This window comes from Anguilla rostrata, chromosome 8 (genome assembly GCF_018555375.3).
Source record: "Anguilla rostrata isolate EN2019 chromosome 8, ASM1855537v3, whole genome shotgun sequence".
NCBI lineage: Eukaryota > Metazoa > Chordata > Actinopteri > Anguilliformes > Anguillidae > Anguilla > Anguilla rostrata.
The window spans coordinates 16,225,992-16,248,872 of NC_057940.1; the positions used below are offsets into that span (position 1 = coordinate 16,225,992).

General features: G+C 42.7%; 1 long non-coding RNA gene across 1 annotated transcript; it reads left to right on the forward strand.

The window, feature by feature from the left end:
- The first annotated feature begins 397 nt into the window (after positions 1-397).
- On the forward strand, positions 398-22,178 carry LOC135260950 (uncharacterized). The gene is made up of 3 exons (XR_010331787.1): positions 398-645; positions 19,299-19,505; positions 19,999-22,178. It is a non-coding gene; the product is annotated as an uncharacterized LOC135260950 (long non-coding RNA).
- Positions 22,179-22,881: the final 703 nt, after the last annotated feature.

Sequence of the window (22,881 nt, forward strand, 5' to 3'; positions counted from 1 at the left end):
CTAAAAGCCGTTAGCTTTTCAGCTTGGTAATAAAGATACATTCAAGTTCATTAGCAACATTTCCCTCTGTATATAGTTATTGTGTCAACATTGTAAGGACCTGGAACTGGGAATGAAACTAATCTCAGTATTAAGCATTATTTAATATCATTATATCAATATTTTCACTGTTTTGGCGCGCTACATAAGTCCAATAATGCAACAAAAGTACAAAGATGTTCTCGTATTTGTTTTCTTGTTTCATATGGTCTGTCATTTGAAGTCTGCCTAATCAGAAATTCTTTCCCATTTCATTTGATGAGTGAACAGCAGTCTGCCACATAATTCATAATAGCATCAGATAGTATAACGAAAACCATGTTTTTGAAAATCTCATGTCTGGACATCATAGCTACATGAAAAAGATTTTACTATGTCTCCTGGGCCGAATCATACATGACAGAATTAGTTCGTTTACTCTATCTGCGCCGTGCTGTCACGTGTTTTATGTTAACAGTGAGTGCTTCGTCACTTTGCGGAAGTTGCTTATCTTTACGAGGACTGAGACGGCTTGTCAGGAAACGGCGAGCGTCCAGGAAACGACGAGCGGCCGGGAAGCGGCGTCGGGCACGATGTGAACCGAGTTCCCCTTCCAACGCGACCGGGGTTTGTTGCACCCGCACGAAACAACAACATGCAGTGGAAGCCACTCTCTCTCTAACTACCGCGGAAGCAGACCGCGCGTTTATCAGCCTGCGCAGAGCAAGGCTCCGCACTTTTCTACCTTAAATGCAATTTGGCCACTCTTTCCCAAAGACTTCATTCCTCTCTAGCCTGGACAGGCGTGACCGTGGTCTGACCTCTAGCTTAACAAATCACCTCTGGTGCATGCGGACCTGAAGACAAAATTGCAAATTGTCTTTCAGCAGCCATAGCCGATTTCAGTAAAAGGGAAGTGGTTTGTGCCGTTATCAGAAATGGCGTATTACTAGCCCACACTTTCCAAAGCTGCGATAACCGGTCCTGTTCTCCTTCGAACTTCCTTAAAAGCTGTCTGAGATGGCTCTTAAGAAAGTAAAATCCAGGTAAAGTGTTTGCTTTGACATTAACGTTATTCTAGAGCTTATTTTCAAATCTTTATTAGCATTATTCTAAAACAAAATTAGAAAAAACTTCAGAAACGAGCAAGCCTCAAGCAAGTGTGCATGTTAAATGATGATTAGTGACACTGAAGATGCACCATGATGAAGGCACTTGTGGCATATTTCTAAGAATAGTGAAACTCCCATATAAACACATTAACATTTTTTTTTTATTTACTCAGTTGCAAAGAATCTGAATTGAACCTGGGAATACCATAGGATCGTTTATCAAGCATATGAGAGAAATATAGCATGTGATATATGATCAGTCTTAATCTTATGACAGTGGGGGGAAAAGTACATGTATTATACAGTACATTGCATAATACAGAGGTTTAGTTGAGAATATATTAGGATTTGTACTGAATGTTTGGTCATTAGAGGGAAGGCCAGGCTCTGAGAATGGAAACCGCTGCATATGAGGGACTTTCGTAGATTTCAGCTTTGTAAACTGTATTCTGACTGCTCACCATGGACACTTTGCGAAGAGTCAGACACTATAAGTCTCACTGTAATGAAAACATCAGTGTCAGTCGAATTAACAGTTTTTAAAGCCAAATGGTTATTTAAGATCCCCAGAAGTTTTAAAAGGCACACAAAATATGAGTGAACATTGTGCAACAAATACACATTTTCTGCACGTGTATCCTTGCAATGCAAACATTTCTGTTCCAAATATTTAAAGAATTGTATTCCACACTTAGAAGAATGAATAATATATTCATATATGACTATATATTTGGCACACATTTCAGTTCCAGCCTTCCTGAGCATGAGAAATAGTATTTTACTCAAAATTGTTTTTATAATGGTGCCACTCATTTGCATAATTCAGTGCAACCAATTGCTGCTTGCTCACTGACATTAATGCAATGCCAATTACATGTTGTTGCGTAGTTTATAGTCACAGAAAAATTATGCAAGTTCAAGATCCACTTTTGCACTGAAATAAAGTGCCCATTCAGTACTGCCAGCAGGATTGCCTTTGGGGAAGTTTACACCCCTGTACTGTATGTTCTCTTTTTATTCCAAATATATTCCCGTCCAAAAATAATGATACTGTTTTCCACCACTGTGGTAAAAATTAGTCTTAGAAGCATCTCCCTCTGTGCTCTGTAGACATTGCCCTTGAAATCAATGAGTTACACTTCATTTTAAACACAATGCGACTCTTTTTTTCCTCATTATTTTCCATCCTGCAATAATATGTGGGTGGAATAACAACCCACTTGCGACCCGACTCAGATATTTAGAGTTTATCTAATGGCAACTGGGATGACTCCTGTGGTTAGTAAAAATATCTTAGCAAGAGCTGGGAGTGAATTGAATTGGGCATTTCATATTCCATCCATATTCCTTTCAAGGATTAAACATGTCTCAGTGTGAGATATCAGTCAGATTACTGTTTCCTTCTTACCGAGTAATTGAGTTTCTCATTCTAAATGAGAAAGAGCTCACCCCTGCACACTCCTCATTTATCCCAATAGTTTTCTCCTCTGATTCACAATATTTTGCATATTTCATGACTCAAATCAGGAGTGTTATTTTAACACATCATACGCTGAGCTGGAGATTTATTAAATATCTTTCAAAGTGCCTTGAAATATTAACCGGAATCTTAAGCCACATGTTTAAAGATTTATCAGCGTCGTCAATGGGTTCTAAGACAGAGTTAAATAATTCATTGGCATTTGAAAATCTTGAGCATGTTGGCTAATTCGGTTCGCTGATTTCGTCTGAATGCCACTTTGAAAGACAAGCAACGGCAGATGAAGGGAAATTAAGTGTAGACAGAAAATAACATTGCTTAGTCAGGGCCAGAGTCAACAGGAACCTGCCCATTGCCCAGGCTACTGCTAGCCTAATGAAGCATAAGAACAATTTACCTGCTCTTTATGCTCAATTGAGCTCAGTCTTTTGTCCTTTTATCAGCCACGGGAAATCTCACTTGTGTGCTTGTGGCGAGGAGTAAATCGCTGAAAGAAAGCACTTCCACAACAGAAAAGGCCTCCTAACTGGGCCCGAAGGAGAGCAAACGATCGGCGGCACGTCTTTAGATGTGTTTTATGTGCTCGGAGCACATGGCTGGGAACAAACTCCATTCGCAGGAAGCTTCATCAGCACCATGACAGTTTTTTCCTTTTTTTTTTGTTAGAATTTTGTTAGAATTGCAACTAGAATTGGCATTCTCCACACAATCCACCGGAGTCAGTGGTACCTGGTTGGCTGCGGTTGAACACAAAAAAGGTCATAGAAACCATCACACACATGGATGCTCTTCGCCGTGTGTGTGAGCCTGCCGCAGACAATAATATCGCCTCCTGGAGTCCGAGTATTCAATTCGCTCCCAGTCTGATCTAATCACGTCTCGTGTGTGCAAACAGCGCCAGAGAGCCATAAAACTCCTGGCTTTAAACTGGGGCTCCACAGAGAGCACATGCGTGTCAGAAACAGCGTCTGACACGTATGCGCAGGCACGGCTATGTTATTGTGGGGAGCGCGCCACGAGAACTTCGTTTGGCGAAAATCTGGGCCCTGCATTGTGCGGCTCTATTAATCATCCCAATGTGGGACGTTGGCAGTTGCTGACCGAGCAGATCTGGGGACAGAAGGAAAACGAGAGAAGCTTTTAAATAGGAGCCACCTTTTGTCTGCTGCAACCTTTGTGCTGTCTGGCGAACAATGGCTCGGTGTGTGCCGATAAGATCTGCCGGCAGAGTTTTGTCACTTGTTTAAGGCACTCCGGGGGTCCTGGAATGAAGGACCAGCCCACCGGTGCGAGAGAAGCTCTTGAGCTTAGACACACTGTGTTAAATTGCTGAAGCTTGTTCATTCAACACGGGAAAAACATGTAGTCTGCTCTCAATGCCCAGAAGCTAGCAAAGTCATCATTAAACAGCAATATGTTCTGACATATTATCCATGTGTGTGATGTATACATAGTCTCAGTACCCCAGTAATTATTCCCCCTCATTCACTGACATGTTTGCTACAAGTCTAGCTACAACTGGTTTATGTAATTATCACCATTACGCAATGGGAATGGAGCCGATCACCAGAGGAAAAACGTGCCAGAAATCTGCTTTAATGGTTAACCACCGTCCCGGGCAATTAGACCGTCTTGTGTAATTGTGCAGAAGGGAAGAACTCCTCTCCTGCTGGTGAATAATGCACGGAGCTATCTTTGAGAAAGATAAGCGCTCGTGGTTGCAAATGTGCTGTCCCGCACGTCCAGTCCATCAGTGTGGGCCCCGTGCTAGCTCTCTATTTGAAGATACTGGGTCACCATTTTCAAAATAAACATCTGCAGAATAAAAAAAGAAGAGAAAAGAAAGCTAACACAGGACTGAGAGGATTGTCATTGGCCTGCTGTCAAGTAGGTGAAGTACCTGAGTGCACGTCCAAAATCTAATAGCACTAATAGCAAGTCAACAATCCTTATACTTCAGAGATTTTTCCTGTCTGTGTACTTTTGAACTCCTTTTCATTTCCAAAGTTTGTTATCGCCAGAAGTTGTCAAATATACTTTGTCTATACAAACTGCAGCAGTCAGCTTCGGTCGGACAGGATACAATTATCACTACTTTTCTGTCAGGTCAGAATTCCGTCATGTGTCCGCTGTATTTGCACGAAAAGATGAAGAAATTGTGGCGCTACACGCTACCGGGGAAAAGCTCACAATGACACACCCAACAAATCTTTTCTTTGAAACCCTGGCAACAAAGGCCGACTCACCGCGAACGAATGTAAACGTGTTACGCTGCGTCTCAATATTTCACTGGGAAGCCTGGCTGTCAGTGAGAGATGTGTGCGTAATCTCGGTGTACGTGTCTCCCTGTACCCTTCCAGACACCTCATTTGTCACACATGAGAGGGTATCTGTTGGCAGTTTACAGCATGCTGAGGGTTGAGGGATGCCATTCATCACCTGTGCACAAAGGGATTCGTGGCGCGCTCCGTGTCCTGTCTCCTTGTTGTCGACGCTAAGCCGAGAGGAACTGACTGATCACACTTTGTTCCTTTCGTGCCATTAGGATAATGGAGCGGGCTTCGGAGTTGTTATTTTATTCCTCTTCATTCTTCGTTATGAAACCCCCCCTCGTTTTTATCTGTTAGTCAACATGCGATTTGTTGGGGAATGAGTTCATCTGACACTTGCGTACATGTTGAGCTGTTGCTGGTGCGTCCGGCTTAATGTTTTCCCCCCTCCCAATAAGATAATGAGTTGCTCGATGGTAATGAAATTCCTTTTGTCAATGCACTGAACAGCTTGTTGGGGTCTTTCCTTAAGAGGCTTATCGATGGCCGCTGGGGTTTGAGGATGAGTGGGAGGTAGGTTTGAGGGCAGAGGTTGGGGGGGGGGGGGTAAGCGTCTGGCCCTTTGTGTACAGTAGCATGCGTTTTAGGCTACAGTGCTGCATAGCGTGCTGGGTTAATTTTTCTCTTTTATTCCCAGCATGCATTCCAACTTTGCACACGAGGAAGAGGCCTAGGTTTTGCGCTTCAGGTCTCTGCACCTTTATGGTAAATAAATAGCGTAGCCCGGTTCTCCGAAGGGCTCTGATTAAAGCCGAGCCGCTGGATCAAAGGTGGACCCGCGCCCGATTTGACAGGAGCACATAAGTGTCTTAAATGCTTCTGCCCTCCTTGATCGGAGCTCAGGGAATGGAGACTGTGGGTTTTAGGAGCTGGGAGTGTCTCTTCTTAATGCGATTAGGGCTCTTTGAACCTCGGCGAAGCCCCACGGACAACTAAACCTTTCAGCGGCCCGCGCTGGGGCGAGGCGGGTGTATCTGGTCCTGTCCTAATATCGTCAGCTGTGAAACGAGGCCACACTACTGGGCAGACAGATTAGAGGAATTTCATCACGGGTCTGGAAGAAACTAGTCTTTTCTGCATGCTTTAGTTTGTGGTCCACATGAACCAAACAGGATTAGACAGTTCAATCCCACTTGTTAATTTAGCTTTTTACTGTCATCAATACATGACATGAGATCTGAAGCATACACGAGATCTGGTTGAACATGGATAATTTGATTAATGAATATCATTATTTTTCTTTGACCATGACCAACGATATTTCATCTGGAAAAATCCCTAAATTAATGCATATAGACACTTTTCATTTAATGTCTTACTCTCTACTTCCACTTCATGACTTGATTTTGCAGTAACCAGTGCCAATCAGTGAGCTGGCAGTGTGTAAGAATGCTTTGAGGACTATAGTTGTCGGTTCAGTTTCCAGGCAGGATGCTGTTGTTGTGGCCATGAGCAGGTACTTAACCTGACTTACTTCAGAAATATATCCAGCTGTATAAATGGATTGTGTGGAGAAGTATACACGCTGTACAAGTCGCCGTGGATAAAAGTGCCTGCTAAATGCCGAAATGTAATATATGTTGTTGATTTATTCAGACGGGGATAGAAAAGGGGTCGCAGCTCAGAAGGTACCACGGTGTGGGATTGAACCCATGTATGTTCTGGGTGACTCGTGGTCAAAAGTTGGCTGCCATGTGTTTGCCCCACATATGACCTGGCACGTTCAATTGTATACATATATTTTGGACATATATTTTTAATATATTTCTCATTGTCTCACTGGAAAAGAAAAACATGATGAAATCATAAATAATGCAGAATAAATTCACCATTGAACATGCAGTACAAATGTGTCTATCGAGAGAAAATTCAAAATAGTCCTTTTTTTTCTTTTTTTTTACAAAAAAGGAATATATAATATGAATGAATTAAATATAAATGAATGAAAAATAAAAACATGAATAATATATTTTGCTGAAATTGAGCCAGGCCCAATCTCTTTAGTCCATGGAAGTAATGCAACATCCAAAAAGTATTGTGGCTTGAATGTCATCACAGCCATATTGCTGGGTATTTGCATTTGGCCATTCATTTGCATTGCCTATTATTTGTTAGCCTGGCTGCTGATTGTGAGCCCATTATCTTTGCAGAGGGCATCAGTGTCACTGTCCGTGCCGAAGTCACATAAGGGGGAAATGGCTCCAGAGGATTATAGGAAATAATACCATTCATACTGGGCGGGTCGGGTGGATGTGAGTGACAGCCCAGATCACTGCAGTCATTTCACCACACCCGCACAGAAGAGAAAAGAAGGGTGGTAACAACACACGCTATCTTCAGTTCCGAGAGAGCTGTGTCATTGATTTCCAGAAGGAAATTTATTCACCTGTACTTCCACAGGCATACATACAGTATTTATATATAGGATTTTGTCTGTGGGGTACCCAAAGGTACACCCCATCTGGGTGTGACTCCTCCATCACTATAACTATTGCCTCATTACATGCTGCTTCCTTTTAAAAAAGAAGCTGCCATTAATGGCTTTAACTATGTTAACAGATGTTATAAAATATAACATTTTCTTTAATACGTCTCATCACTGTTATTTTGCCCTTTGCCATCCTTCCAATTTGGCCTCCATGCAGTTGCTAAATTGTAAAAACACAGATAATGAAGTGGAGACAATAGTCCTTCACTTTCACTTATAAAAGGCAAATGTGAACTCCGTGTGAATGTGAATTAAACGTATCAACATTTTCTGTGGATGCCTGTTATCCAGAAGCACCACATAAGAAAATTTCATTATAAGAGTAACTATTGATATATATGTTGCATATGTTTTACATGAGCTGGCTGCCTCAGAGACAGCTTACAGCACTAACTGAAACCAGGAAAAAGCAGCATAGCTGATAGTGCTGGTGAGAGACACCCTGTCCGTCGCTGTGGAGGACGTGGCCCTGGCCTTTGGAGTGCACAGCATTGTGTCTCCATGTCTGAGGTAGCTTCCCTGCTGATCGAGGACTTTCTGAATTTTGGTAGCCTCAGTGGCTTTTGTCAAAATGGTCTTTATCCCCTCCCCAAAATAAAATCCTCCTTTTGGGGGGGGGGGTAGGGCATGGAAACGCCCCTCTGTACACACGCATTTGAATAGCACTGTGAATTCCTCTGGACCTCCCTGGTCAGGTTCTTTCCTGTGCTGAGAGCACTTTGTGTGCTGATGGTTTTCCGTGTGAATGTTGGGTGAGAGAGGCTCCTGTGGAAGAGCTTATGTTAGGGATGAGATAATGTGATGTCATGACTGCAGAAATGGGTGGAGCCGCTATTGGCTGTCAATCAGTGACTTGACTGAACTTCTCAAGAGGTTTTGGTTTTCGCAATGGAACACAGTTATTGTTTAAAATCAGTGAAGTACTGACAGCATGTGCTGACTTCACCTGGGCTTGGTGTTACAATACCCATCACAACATTTAAACCTTGAAGATTTTTTGGGCTTTACGAGTAAAGGGATATTGAGGCTGGACCTTAGCTGTTGGGATTGGCTGGTTTTGGTTGGAAGTTGCTCACAATGTTTTTTGATGAAATGAAGACAAAACACCAAACCGTTACAAGATCAGTAAGTGTAGCCATCAGTATGTATAACTATAGCTAAACGTAACCATTGTAAGCAAATTACATCCTTGTGGAGAGCAGAAGCTTTCTTGTCATCAATGACCATAAAATTTACTTGATTAGTCTTGCCTTGTCTATGAAGGCTTTCCTGTATATATTTTATAGGTTGTATATAAATTTATATAGGAAAAAGCTGGCCTTTTAGCCAAGTTTTTTCTCTCCGTCTTGGAATTTTTCTTACTCTGAGTAGTGTGAGCCTTTTTTATCAGCCATGTGTAAAATTAGTGTTACAACATTAATGTGTACACACTGGCCAATGAGATGCTGGTACGCATGGTTCTGTTCTGTTCAGAGATCTTCTAGCATTTCCATGCAACTCCCGGTTTCGGTCTGTCTCTTTCTGAGTAAAAATGCACGTGTTTGCGCTGTTTAAGATTACATTTTGGCTCAGCAAGTTGATAAATGACAGGCAAGGAAGCAATACAAGAGCCCAAAAGAATGCAGCTTCGCTAGTCAATTAAGCTTGAGCTGATATTAGATAAGCATGCACTCTGCATGCAGATGTTCTCTTGTGCACTGCTGTTAGCAGATGCTGTAAGGAAGAGAGAATCTCACAGTTTTACATTCTTTAGCATACCCATTTGTACATCTGGATATTTTAGTGAAGTGATTCAGATAAAATCCGTGCTCGTGGGTGTAACAGCAGCATTCCATCTGAGAATCAGACTCTCAGTTTTTGAGTTGCAAGCCGAGTTCCCTCGCCATGAGGCTACACCGCCACCTCTTATGCCACGCGTCTCACGGTTTACATGAGAGCTCTCAGAGGGGCAATGGAATCCTGTCCTGAAGACCCTGGGTTCAACAATCTTTTTCTTGCAGTGTTTCAAATACATGGGTGTAATATAAATTAAGAAATCGATATGAATGCCCTACCTAATAGCCTACCTTCCCTCAAGAAAATGACTGATTCATTTTATTTTTAAATGTGGTGTAATTTTGTGAGGTAGGGGGTTGAAACAAACTATGGTGGTTCCAGGGATGCACCTGTTCCCTGCTGCCTGTTTCATCTTTGCTCACTAGCAAATAGCATATTAGTAATATATTACATTTAATGTGTTCACACACGAACACACACATAACATGTTAATATACTCATAATTAATATATTTAACAGTTTATTACTTGTAGATATATGTGAGCAAACATCAAGAAAACTAAAGCTCTTGTGATTCCGTTTCAGAGGCTGTTTCTTAAAACCGGGCTTCAATGATTGGTTTATAAAGGCTGCGGTTAGGATTTTAAAACGGTCTGATCCTCGGCTGTTCTCAGATGAACAAACAGACCCGTGGCCGTAACCAGGAAAAGGTGTTCACAGAAAGCCCCGCCGTTGTCTGCACGTGCGGCCGTAAACGGCCATTAACGCAACGCTTTGGTGCTTTTCTAGGGGCCATTCAAGCGCAATCTCTCCGTATGAGGAAGCAGAATCCCACTGTGGTTTTCTGTTTTTTTTTCTTTTCTTTTTTTTTCTCAATGAGAGCAAGGCTAGAGGTGCAGCAGCTCCTTTGCATTTTAGCCTGTACTTCCCCCTCCTCCTTAATAACATGCCATGAAGCCACATTGGGGGTTCCCTAGGAAAATTACACCCATGCAGTGGAAACAAAAAGGAGATCTGTGTCTCAACTCCAGACCATGTTTAACGTGACCAACTGTAGGGTTTTCCTGCCAGGCAGAAAAATACCCAGTCATAATTAACCTGCATAAATCTGCTGCCAGGTGGTTGCTATGTGCATTCAATTGAACACTGTATTCGAGGCAGATTCTCAGTGAATTCTATCAGAATACAAAGAAAAAAGAAAAACTATTGTCAAATTTTCAAATTATGTACACACTTTAGAATGTAATTTAAAGTTAAGCTATTAAAAAGATAACAGTACAGATAAGTACTAGATTACTATTAAATAAGAAAATGTAAAGCAAGTTATACAAGACATTAGGCTCCTCACCACATCAAATTTCTTTGTATCATTATTTTAAGCTGCATAATTATGTGTTCATATGCCGTGTATTATATATGTCAATCAGCGACCAGGGTTGTGAATGGTTCTGAGTAACAAGCAAAAGGGCTGCTCGTATGGAGGGGAGAATCCAGCCGTAGGTCAGTAGAATATGTTTCCCTGTGTTTGAGTTACGGAAGAATTTCAAAAGAAAGGCAATCATTCCAATGAAAGCAGAGTGTCAGTGGGGATAGCCTGCTTGTCATATGACTGCCTAATTTGCCTTTTATGAATTTATATATTTGCATTTTTAAGTATCCAAAGCTCTTCCTTGTAAGCCTGAGTAGACGCTGCCTCAAATAGTTGTGTTGGAAAAACATGCTGTACTTTCGATGTTCTTCTTTTGAAGTGATTTATTAACGTGTACGAGTATACAGTTATCAATCCAGACTCACAGTTAGTCATTCACAATAACAAAGAAAAAAGAGGAAAGCAATTGTAATGCATGAAATAAAAATTATACCTTTTATTTGCAGCCCTGCAAATTCATACTTCTATGGAATTGGCCCTGCAGAACAGGATGTGGAGAATATAATTCAGTACAATGTGACATGTTCAGCTCCCAGACCCTATGTGCTTCACCTGACCTCAGCTGATGTGTGATGAGCGTTCTGGCACAAAATGGCTGCTGTGCATCACTCATGTGGGGGCTACACACATTAGATGCGAGTGATGGTTGATTTGAGTACCCTCACCCCTCCTTCACCATAAAGTGCTTTGAGATATCACACTAATTTTAACATCTTACCATACTGCATACTACAATACTGCATGAATTAGAAACAACTACTGTTGTCATTGACAGCATTGTAACATCATATATCACTTGTCCCTAATGGTCAAAATGCACATTGGACCATTTACAGAACTCAAATTGTCTGATATAATAGAGGATGTAATTTCTACTTTGGAAAATTAGTAGCAGAAGAAAATGACTTCCTGTATTAACAAAGGAAGCAAGAGAAATGAAACCACTGGGATCTTGATAATCTCCAGCTGGCTTTATAGCTCATTGGAAAAATGAATACATACTTAAATGTAGTGCAATATGTGGTGGTGCCCAGGGAAGAGGTAGGAAGTGATTATTCAAGCGATCAGGCGAAAGTGAGTCATACTCGAAGAGTCATACACACCTCACTGATGGGGACAAGCTCAGCGGCAGTCATTTTAGTCACTCTCTGTGTCAGTTATTGCCAAGTTCATATGTTCATATTAATATTTTCATGTGTGTGTTGTAGAATATGCTATGCAGTTTCACAGTAAATGCTACGCCTGCATAATAACTGTGATGTATGACATGTTGACATATTTTCCATTCTGCAGTCTCGAGTGGCACAGGCAGACATGCGATGGGCCACAGAAGTCTATAAGATAAGAAATACCTGGTTACTGAAACTGGCAGCATCAGGATTTGATTAATAAGGGCTCGTATAATAATATAATAACTGCACAACAAAACAGTGGTAACTTTCTGACCTAGCCTATGCTTACTGTGTGAACTGGACTTAATGTGTTAATGGCTATGAATAACTATTACATAGTGAATATTGTACCTTGTCGGCCCTGTGTTTTGTAGCTATAATGACCTTCGATATGCACTTATTGTACATCGCTTTGTATAAAAGCATCTGCCAAATAAATGTAATCTAATGTAAATGTAATGGTAACTCGCTTAATACGAAATGTTGGGGAATATACCAGTGAGGTAACATGATTAAAACATGTTCCAAAAAAGTTCTGTCAAAGTCACAGAAAAACTATACAGGTGTATTGCATCCAGGTCTACTAGTATCATACCCATGAAAAAAAAGAGAATGGATGACTTAAATTTTTTAAGCGTTCCAAATTGAAATGGCAGATTAGTTGAACATTGCTGTGTTTACTGAGGAAATGAATATGAATGGCAACACATGGTGCAGTCTATAGGGTGGCAGACTCTCAAACCACAGATAAATCCCTGTGGCACCTTCCGAGATCTCTTCTCTGCCTGCTACCCTCACTGCTTTCCTCCCGTCTGAATACAGCAGAAAATACCAAAACTGGACGGACTGTCCGCTCTCCTTTTATTAAAAAATAAAATAAATATAAAATAAAATGAATAAATACCAATGGCTGCCCACAATTCAAATTCCCTTTTAACTGGAATAACAAATATCAAATAATGTCCCGAGACCATTTCTGCAATGCGATCCTTGTGACTTAAAAAAGGGAAATTTGGGAACTGGACAGCAGGCAATGTTGGGAACGTTAGGAATGTTGTGGCAACCCCAAAAAAATTCTGGCTGGGAAGAGGCCCAGCTACATGCCCCACTCAGGCCTGCCTAAAGTACTTTTTAATGGGATGATCACAGCACGAGGTCTGGTGATGATTATCTATAACAGAACCGAAAAGGTACAATATGTGCTCTCCAAGTTGATTTAATCATTTGGTGTGATTAAAGCAGATTCTTTATTAATGCTTTTGGAAGAAGTTCAGATTTAGCAAAAGACAGAAATCGGACCATTATCCATCAAGTGCCTGCCGTCTTTATGTTAAGATATCAGAAAAACACCTTATTCACGAATGGATTAGGTGACCGTGCTGCCGGTTTTTAGGCTAATTAAAATCTTTTTGCGATTTTCTATTGTCTCTTTATCATGGTAAGTGCCTCTCCATTAAGTACCAGCGATTATCACTTCAGATTGCTCACAAGCTGGACTATGATTGGGATATCACTAATCTTACATAATACAGTTCAAAGGTACTTTTTGAGCACACTTAATATGTCCTGTTTGCTGATATCATAATGTATACTAGTTAAAGCAAATTATTTCTCTAATATGACATGGTCTTGAAGCAACAACAAAAAAAGTATCCAGATTTTATTTTTACACTACAAATGAAATAAGGCAGACAATAATTGTGTGAATAAGCATTAAATGGTGGTGTATTTGTCAGTCCCCACATCTAAACATTTATTAAAATAGTAGTGTGCTAAAGCGGGTTGTGACCTTTTGATGCATATGAACACAAAGACAACAGAGAAACACACATTTTTTTGTATGGGACAATTTAAACACGGGGCAAGTTGAACTCAATCTTCTGTCCATAAGAGCAATGTTGAAAACCAATTACTCGCTGAGCTTGAATAGCGTCAATGCAGTGTTTTGTGGTCTTCAGATAAGCAGTCTGTTCAGGCTTTGATTTCATTTTCTATTGTGAAATGGTGTTAATAGCTATAAAAGCTCTGTGCTAATAGCAGCTTCAGTAGAACTAACAGACCTCTGAATAGGCCTCAATTTGCACTAGATCTATAATTATCATATGTGATTAGTTATATCATGTAATAGATGGGTAATTACTCTCATGAATTATTCTCAACAATTTTAAGTACCTGGTTTGATTTTACCCTTTTTAACATGCCATTTTATTTGTACTTTTACTCATCTATCAGTTTGAATATATTAAACCTTTTTTAATAAATAAAAAAAACTCATATAAATGTATCATCAGCTGTTGCTCTTATGATTGGCAGCTATACTGATTCATGCTTGATTAGTGCATACAGTTGTACACAAATCACTGTGCCCCATCGTGGCATGTTTCATTGTCTCTGTAGACTTACAGCTGGGGCCCCTTTCGTTACAAAGGTTATGAAACACATTCATCCTGAATAGATTCAGATGCAATTATTGTTGGATGCAGATCAATTGAATCCCCATCCATAACATTGCTTACAGGACTAATACCCTTCTGCGAGAGCCTCAGGTGGGTAGATTTATTAGCCCCGAGAAGCTGGCTGCGTCTAAAGGGTCCTTCATCAAACTGACAGTGACGTGCGCTTTCTCTCCACCTATTTATGAGGAGAGTCCTTGCTTCTGTCGCTGGCTCCAGTGGCTGTGTGGGTCAGTGTACCGGATCTGCGGATGACCTACCACAGAATACATTCTAATGGGAAAACCAGGCTCTTATTTATCGACCAGGAGAGTCGTCTGAAGAGAGCTACACGCATCAAGGGTGATAGTTCTGCTCATAACTAAATTCTGTCGAACTTAAGAGAGAAACATGAGACGGACAAAGCACATACTGTAGAATAATAAAGCTGCTTTTTCTGTCTGTGCATTGTGTATACAGTAGGTTAATTCTGCAGCTAAACGTTGAGTTGTTTAATGCATTTAAACAAATCTCTTGACTGAATTGCAAGAATATTGAAAATACATCACCATGCGTACATCCAGTGGCTTTGGTGTGATTGCACACGAGTGGTTTGATGTCAAGCAAGTGTGCAACGACGCCAATCAATCTATCAATACATTTTATTTATGGAGCGCATTTTACAAAGAATTTGTCAAAACACACTTCACAGTTTGGGCTAAAACCCCACAGAGCAAACCAGAGGTGACAGTGGCAAGGAAAAAATCCCTGAACGATATGTAGGAAGAAACCTTGGAAAGAACCAGACTCAGAAGGGGCCAGCTCAGAGTGTGGCTTCACAGGTACAAAATCTGTCAGTTTCAGAGAGGTTGCATGAAGCATCCAAAGATGGCGGTCCAGTGGTGGGCTGTGGTGCCCTTGTTGTTAAGGGCACCTGGAAACCATATTGCTACTGGCTCATTATGTAGCACATTTATCTAAACAGAAAAACCAGATTCAGACAGTTTCCCTGGGTTTTATTTTGTCATCCAACAGGAATTGTGGAAACAGTGAAGGTGTCAGAAAGTGTGCCGATGGGTTTCACAGTTTTTCACGAGTTGGAAATGTTAACCGTCGAGCGAGCCACGGCGGTTAAAGCTTGGCAAAGCTATACGGAAGCTGAGGAGAGAAGGTCATGCCTGCGAGCAGAAGGGGACATTTTGTCACAGAAACAGTTACAGCTGAACAGGAGCAGGCTGATTTACGGGCCTGAACTCCGCAGAGGGCTTTGCTTTTGGGAATCGGATCAGAGAAGGGCAGGTATCCGGGGTGATCGCCGCAGGTGCAGCCGCGGACGAAACATAACTCAAAAACCCACACGCTCGCCGCAAACCACCGCTGTCGCCTCGCCCACCGCTGTCGCCTCGCCACCCCCCCCCTTTTCCTCTGCTGCCGTCCACCCCCACCCCCCCAACCCAGCCCGACCCTCTCCATCGTACACAAATATTTCTCATTACAAGGGGCTTATATGCTCAGAGTGCCCGCTCACCTCCTGCTTATATCCCTCTCTCTCTCTCTCTCTCTCTCTCTCTCTCCTGCCCTCGCTTTCCGCCAGGGATGAGTTATCGCCGCGGCCGTAAATTCTAATCGTCGGGGTGGGATTAGATCCGGTCCAGAGGAGATGAACAGGGCTGCGGAACAGGAAGCTTACCGGCACGCTCTACATATGCCAGGGTCCTTTAATTTAATGCCTGCCACCACCCCCCCCCGCCCCATCCTCCCCCTCCTGTGGAAATTGAAAGAGGCTCAGACTTTGTCACTTTTCACGTCACTCGCTCGTGCGACCCCGCCGAGCGCGATAGCATTGCGCTGGGAACCGCGTATCAGCAAACGCACCCGGGGATCTTAATGGAATCACATTCAGGAAAATCTACTGTACTGAGCGGCAGAGGTGATGCCTATGGCATATTCGTCCTTAGGGAGAACAGATGTCAATGGGAAAAATATGTCCTCAGGGAAAAAAATTTATGAGTCCCTAGGGAAAAATATGTCAATGCATAAAGATCATATGAGATCAATATAGTTTCAAAATATACTTTATTTCCATTTTGATTAGGTCCTGTATCAGGCATGTTATACAATGTATTTAAAAAGATATATGATTATACAATTTATTTTAGTTTGGGGGAAAATAGTTGTACAACGATGGCAAACAAGGACACGTGCTGTCTATTTCTGTGAGAGTTTAGTGCATATTTTTAGGAATCTGGTAAAAATACTTCAACAAAGCCAAGACTAAGATGGAAGATGGTTTTCTTAATATAGGTCTTAACCTTGGTGAGCTCTCCTATAGACAGCCCCCCCCCTCCCCTCCAATAATGGCAGCTGCTGTATTTATGCTGATGTAAACAGACCTTGCCGAAGGGATATCACTACCACTATACAAGGGTTATCTTCTGTGCTGCACCACCAAAATGGCTGTTTGGTGCCTACTGAGAGCAGATTTCCTGGAACCTACCCTATGAGACCTGTGTGATGTCATGGTGGCACATGCTATGGACTGTAGCAAATGTGATGCGGCCATGGAGAGGGTGGGTTGGGTTTACAATGCCCCCTTACCTGTCAAACAGGTAGATCGAGCACATTAGCAACTGCATTAGCAATGCTGATTATTAACACTAGCCAGTTTCGCTGGAGACAATGCACTTCCAAATTGAGCTATATGCAACAGGCAATACAACTTCAGAAACGGACTCATTTTTTCCTTTGGCTTGCCCTGTTATTTTGGTAAATCTGACTTTAATTGGGCCCATCCAGCTTAACTGTAATAAGATCACAGTGTTTATATCACTTGTGATTGAAAGACCACAGTGGGTTTTCTGATGTGTAATACTGTTAAAATGTACCTGCTGTTCTCTTTGGTAAAATTACAAGGATCCTGATGTAAAAAGTCATTGTTATGCAGGCAGTTACTGTGGTGTGGCTTTTTCGTTTGGTCAACACTGACATATCAAGGTGGACGGGCTTGTGGAAAATAACGCTTGCCTTGCAGTTATCATTGAATGTAGCTTTCCAATTGGAACTTTAATTGTACGTTTGTTGTGTAAATATTTGGCAAAGTGTTTATTTGCATTCATCGTCATCTGCCTACCTATCTTTCAAATCAGGGTATTCCCTGACCGGTACACAAAACACACAAGCTCGTTTTGCAGCACAGTAAATCCCAAGTTGAAAATGATTTCATTCCACAAACATGGAGTGAATCATTATGGACAGTGCACACTACAGTCACTGCACATTAGAGACAGTGCACACTACAGACAGTGCACATGAGAGACAGTGCACTTTAGAAACAGTGCACACTACAGACACTGCACATTAGAGATAGTGCACACTACAGACACTGCACATTAGAGACATTGTATATGACAGACAGTGTTCACTACAGACAGTGCGCATGAGAGACAGTGCACACATTAGAAACAGTGCACACTACAGACACTGCACATTAGAGACAGTGCACACTACAAGCAGGGCACCTTATCGACAGTGCACATTACAGAGAGTGCACACACCAGACAGTACACATTACAGACGGGGCTCATTACAGACAGTGCACAGTGCACGAGAGGTGTACACTACAACCACAGACAGTACACATTACAGACAGGGCTCATTACAGACAGTGCACAGTGCAGAGAGTGCACACACCAGACAGTACACATTACAGACAGGGCTCATTACAGACAGTGCACAGTGCAGAGAGTGCACACACCAGACAGTACACATTACAGACAGGGCTCATTACAGACAGTGCACATTACAGAGAGCGCACACACCAGACAGTACACATTACAGACAGGGCTCATTACAGACAGTGCACATTACAGAGAGCGCACACACCAGACAGTACACATTACAGAGAGCGCACACACCAGACAGTGCACATTACAGAGAGCGCACACACCAGACAGTACACATTACAGACAGTACACAGTACAGAGAGCACACACACCAGACAGTACACATTACAGAGAGCACACACACCAGACAGTACACATTACAGACAGTGCACAGTACAGAGAGCACACACACCAGACAGTACACAGTACAGACGGGGCTCATGTAAAGTGTGTACACCAGCAGTGAGCCACAGGCAGGGCACAGGGCAGAGCTTGTGCAGTGTACAGGTGCTTGGGTGTTGAGTGGAGGGGATGTAAGGCTGTGCGTTTGGGAGAGAGGCCCCGCTGGAGTGATTAATGAAGGCTTTCTGCAGGGCCTGGCTGGGGCGCCGTCTCACGCTGGCAGAAGACTGCGGCCGCCGGGCTCGTCCTTCACGCCCCCCCCCCCCCTCGTTCACATTAGCGCCGGAACTTCCTCTCCCGCTGCTCCGCTCTCATTGTCAGCACGGGGGGATGGGCTGGGGGGGGCTAGGGGGGGGGCCGTGCGTGCTGGCTCCGCAGTCGCCCCCCGCTGCCTCACCGTTGGGGTCCGCATGTGCCCCCGAGGTTCCCAGAGCTCCTCCTGGGTAGTCTTAAATACAGGCTTTAACCTGCTCACGGGTTCAGTGGTCACACTGTGTTAGGGGATAGCACCGTGTGCACGCGTGTGTGTATGCGCATGTGTGTGAGTGTGTGTGTGTGTGTGTATGCGTATGTGTGTGAGTGTGTGTGTGTGTGTATGTGTATGTGTGTGAGTGTGTGTGTGTGTGTATGCGCATGTGTGTGAGTGTGAGTGTGTGTGCGTATGTATGTGTATGTGCGGGTGGGTGTGTGTGAGTGTGCAATTTGATGTGTTTGTATGTGTGTGTGTGGGTGTGGAAGTGGGTGTGGAGGTTGGGGGAGTACTAACACCTTTCTTCTCTTCATTTGAGCCTTTGTTCTTAGTGTTTCTGTGAAGTGTTTGATTTAACTGTTCAGTTTTATTTTATCTTTTACTCTGGTTTCACCAGTTTGAGCATAAACTTCTTTTAGCAAAAAAGTCCCCATTCTGTCATAAAATTGAAGTGTGATTAGTATTTCACCGTGGCAAAACGAATGTCTTGCATTCTGGGAAATGCTCACCTGTTCTCCCTCATCACAGAGCATGAGACAGACTTTCGTGCTGACGTGGACACCGATGCAAAAGTAAAATGGGTCACCAGTGAGCTACAGATCATGGCACAGGAACTCAGAAAAAGCGACCGATCCAAATCCGCGGTGGAACCCTGCTGCCGTGCCTGTTCCTGTTCCCTTTACCTGCTCGGATTCCTTCAACATGCGGTGCTGTAACAGGAGGGTGCCAATAAAAGTAAGCTCTCCAGGGCACCCCAGGCTGACAGCATCTGTAAGGCAAATAAAAAAGCCCATTGTAAAAATTTTATCAGAGTAAACCTCACACAGAGGAATTTGTGGGGGTGGGGGTCAAATAACTGCTTGTTGTGCATTAAGTGTTATGAATTTGTTATGAAATTTCTCGGAAATATCATCAAAACCCACCACTAAAGCACTCAGTGTTTTTTTTTTTTTAGCACAGACCTGTCATTAGTGATTGATCCACCCCAGTAATGAAATTCCTAACGATTACACAGTGGGGGCTTGTACTTGGGTCCCTTGTGCTCTGATGAATGTAAAATAATGGGGTGGGGGAGGGCACTGGAACCCCCCCCCCAACCCCTTTTTTTCACTTAGCTGCTCAGTGCCCTCCTAAGCCAGCCTTTTGTTAGCTCTAAATAACTGCAGAAGCGTTTAGTTAACCCTCCCCAGCCTGTGGGTGAATTTCATTATCTTACCCCCTCTTCTAGGGTCTCTAATTGAGAATCGATGTTAGCGCCGGCGGCACCTGCGGTTGGCTCGCGCGCCCCTGTGACCATGGAAACGTGCATGCTCAAGTCACGACGAGACCAGTAGGATCCCGCCGCCTCGTTATGTGCGAGCTCGCCAGCTCTTTAGTCATGGGCAATCAAAGGCGAAGAACGCTCACCAGTTAATTTAAATACCACGAACACCATGCTCTCTATTTTATTCTCAGCAGAAGCATGTGGACTGGTCACTCTGTTAATATGGCCACAGTAGGGATGGGACTCAGTTTGTGGGGTCTGGTGTGTTTCCTCTTTCTCCAGACTTCCTGAGCTATCTACCACAGGTTGAGGCCCATGTTTACCATTTTATCAGCAGCCTTTGTTTTGTGTTATGCTGAACAAATGCACTGTGTACACAATGTTTCAGATTTTACATGCCACATAAAAATCACCCGCAAAAAATAGCAGTTAAGTATTTCATTAAAATGCAACAGTAAGTATTGTCTTTGTTCACATAATAGAAAAGATAACATGGGCACTGAAGTAGACAAACTGGGACCATTTGACACACTAATAATTGCATGGAACAGTACCTCCAGTGTATTTATGGACTGCATCAGATGTGGCATCTATTTTGAGGAGCGGAATTTTGGAGTGCAAAGAGCAGGTGATAACAAGATCCAATTATACCGAACTGAACATGCCAATTTACAAAGTGATACCAATTACAAATCCCCTCAGAGTAGTTAGTTGGTATTAGTTAGGTCACATGACATGATTCTTTCCACAAACGGATTGGAACTGGGCGGGGAGTGCTCCTGTGCTGATTTATTCTGGATTGCCGGTCTTTGTAAAACAGTAATTTACCAGAAACCAGTTGAAAGCGTTACGTAGGTGTGAATTGTTTGTTAAGGCAGATCTTGGCAGTTACTATCTTTGGATTCATTGTTGTCAGGTTTAACATGAAGTTGCTAGAGGTCTGTGCAAAGTGCTTAGCACACCCCAGATACTCCTTGGGGCACTGATTAATTAGATACATATTCCTGAAAGCCATTTAGCATAAGCTTTAAACACAATACGTTCTATAAAATAAACTGTTAACATCTGGGAAGAATTGCTTTGGTCATGTCACAAAACAAAATTTGTGGTATTTTTTTTCGAGTTTTCTCTGAGCACACACACATAAACTGAAGGTGTAATAACCTGCAGGCCATAAACAAACATTCCATTAATAATGATATCCTTCTGTATCTAAAATGAAAGCATTTACATTCCTATGTGATAAGGATAGTAAAAATGTATATATATATTTTTTAAATCAACGTTAGCAAAAAATAATAACATTAATCCATTTCTTTACAGAGAGAGAGAGGCATTTGTATTTTCTCACTGGAAAGTTTGGTTTATTATGATGCAAATATCCCCACAGATATTGTGCAGTTGGTGAAAGAAGTGTTCTGATATGATCACAAAGGCGCTTTAGGATGTTTCATTCAATAAATGGGATTTTACTGGGGATGTCACTGTCTGAAAGAAAAGCTTAAAACTAGCAAGATGTTAGGATTTATTCCAATATCTATCTTCAGCAGCAGGTTTATGCATATGAAAACAGAGAAATAAGGAAGTCCAAGAGGAAACAGAGTGGTGTGTGTGTTTTCCTTCACAACTCCACCTACAACCCCTGACCTCAATTACAGTGTCATGCACACACACACACACACACACACACACACGCAGGAGAAGGTGTCACTGTGTGTGTGTGAGTGAGCACATATGTGTGAGTGAGTGTTTGAGTACATGTGTATGTGTGTGTGTGCTTGTGTACAGTAACTCTCTCCTCTACACTTGTGCACACACACATGAGAGCGTGTACTTTTTTTACATGTGTACGTGAGAGAGTCACCGTACACGTGCATACGCGCATACACGCACGCACGCACTCACACACGCGCACACACAAGCTCAGAGTGACAGTCTCTCCTTTTTCACTGCCCCTGGTCCAAATATAGCCGCTTTATAGCGGTGTGTCTTTTGGAAGCAGGAAGTGTGGCGGTCCGTGCCTCGGGCGGGCAGCGCAGCCGCGTCCAATCGCGCTCGCTGAGCTGAGACCACAGGAAGAAGAGCTTCTTCAGAAAAAGGGAGCGTTTTTCACAGGTGATAATGCCTTTCCCATTCAAGCAAAAAGAAAAACGTTTCTGTGTGAGTGCTGCAGAAGAGATGCACACACAGTCATGGATGCATGCACACACACGTGCACACAAGCACACACAGAAACACGTATCAGTATTATTGAGAGCTGTGGTTTCTTATGTAGAGGACATGTGCTACAGGGGAAGTCCCAAACACAAACTGCACTGTTTCCCAGGCATTAAGACCATGGGTGGGGGAGGACTCAGTCGAAATTTAACACCAGCAGGCAGATGCCCCCCCCCCCCGCCCCCAAACGCTCAGGAGCATAGAGAGGACACAGCTGTGTACAGACTCTTCACAGTGCACAATCCTCTGTGTGTAACCAGTGGATGAACCACAAGCATCCAATAACTCTTGTAGCTGGCTTACTTCGCCTCTTACTTCATATATTTTGCTTGAGCAGGACAACCACATGGAACAGTGTGGTTTTGGAAGTGGCTGCCTCTGATAGATTAATGACATGTCTTTATAAAAAAAATACAATATTTATAAACTGCTCACTCCTGACAGGGGCCAGCCCTTCTGCTTTCTCGTGAGAAGGGGAGAAGGCATATTCATCACAAGCCGTAACCCTGTGAATGGGTGGAATGGAACGATTAGCATAGTTTAAAAGAGGGGCTGACTGGAGTTTCACATACGAGAGGCAGAAGTGGAGATGAAGTGCATCCTGTGGTGAGCAGAGCCTCTTGCAGTAGC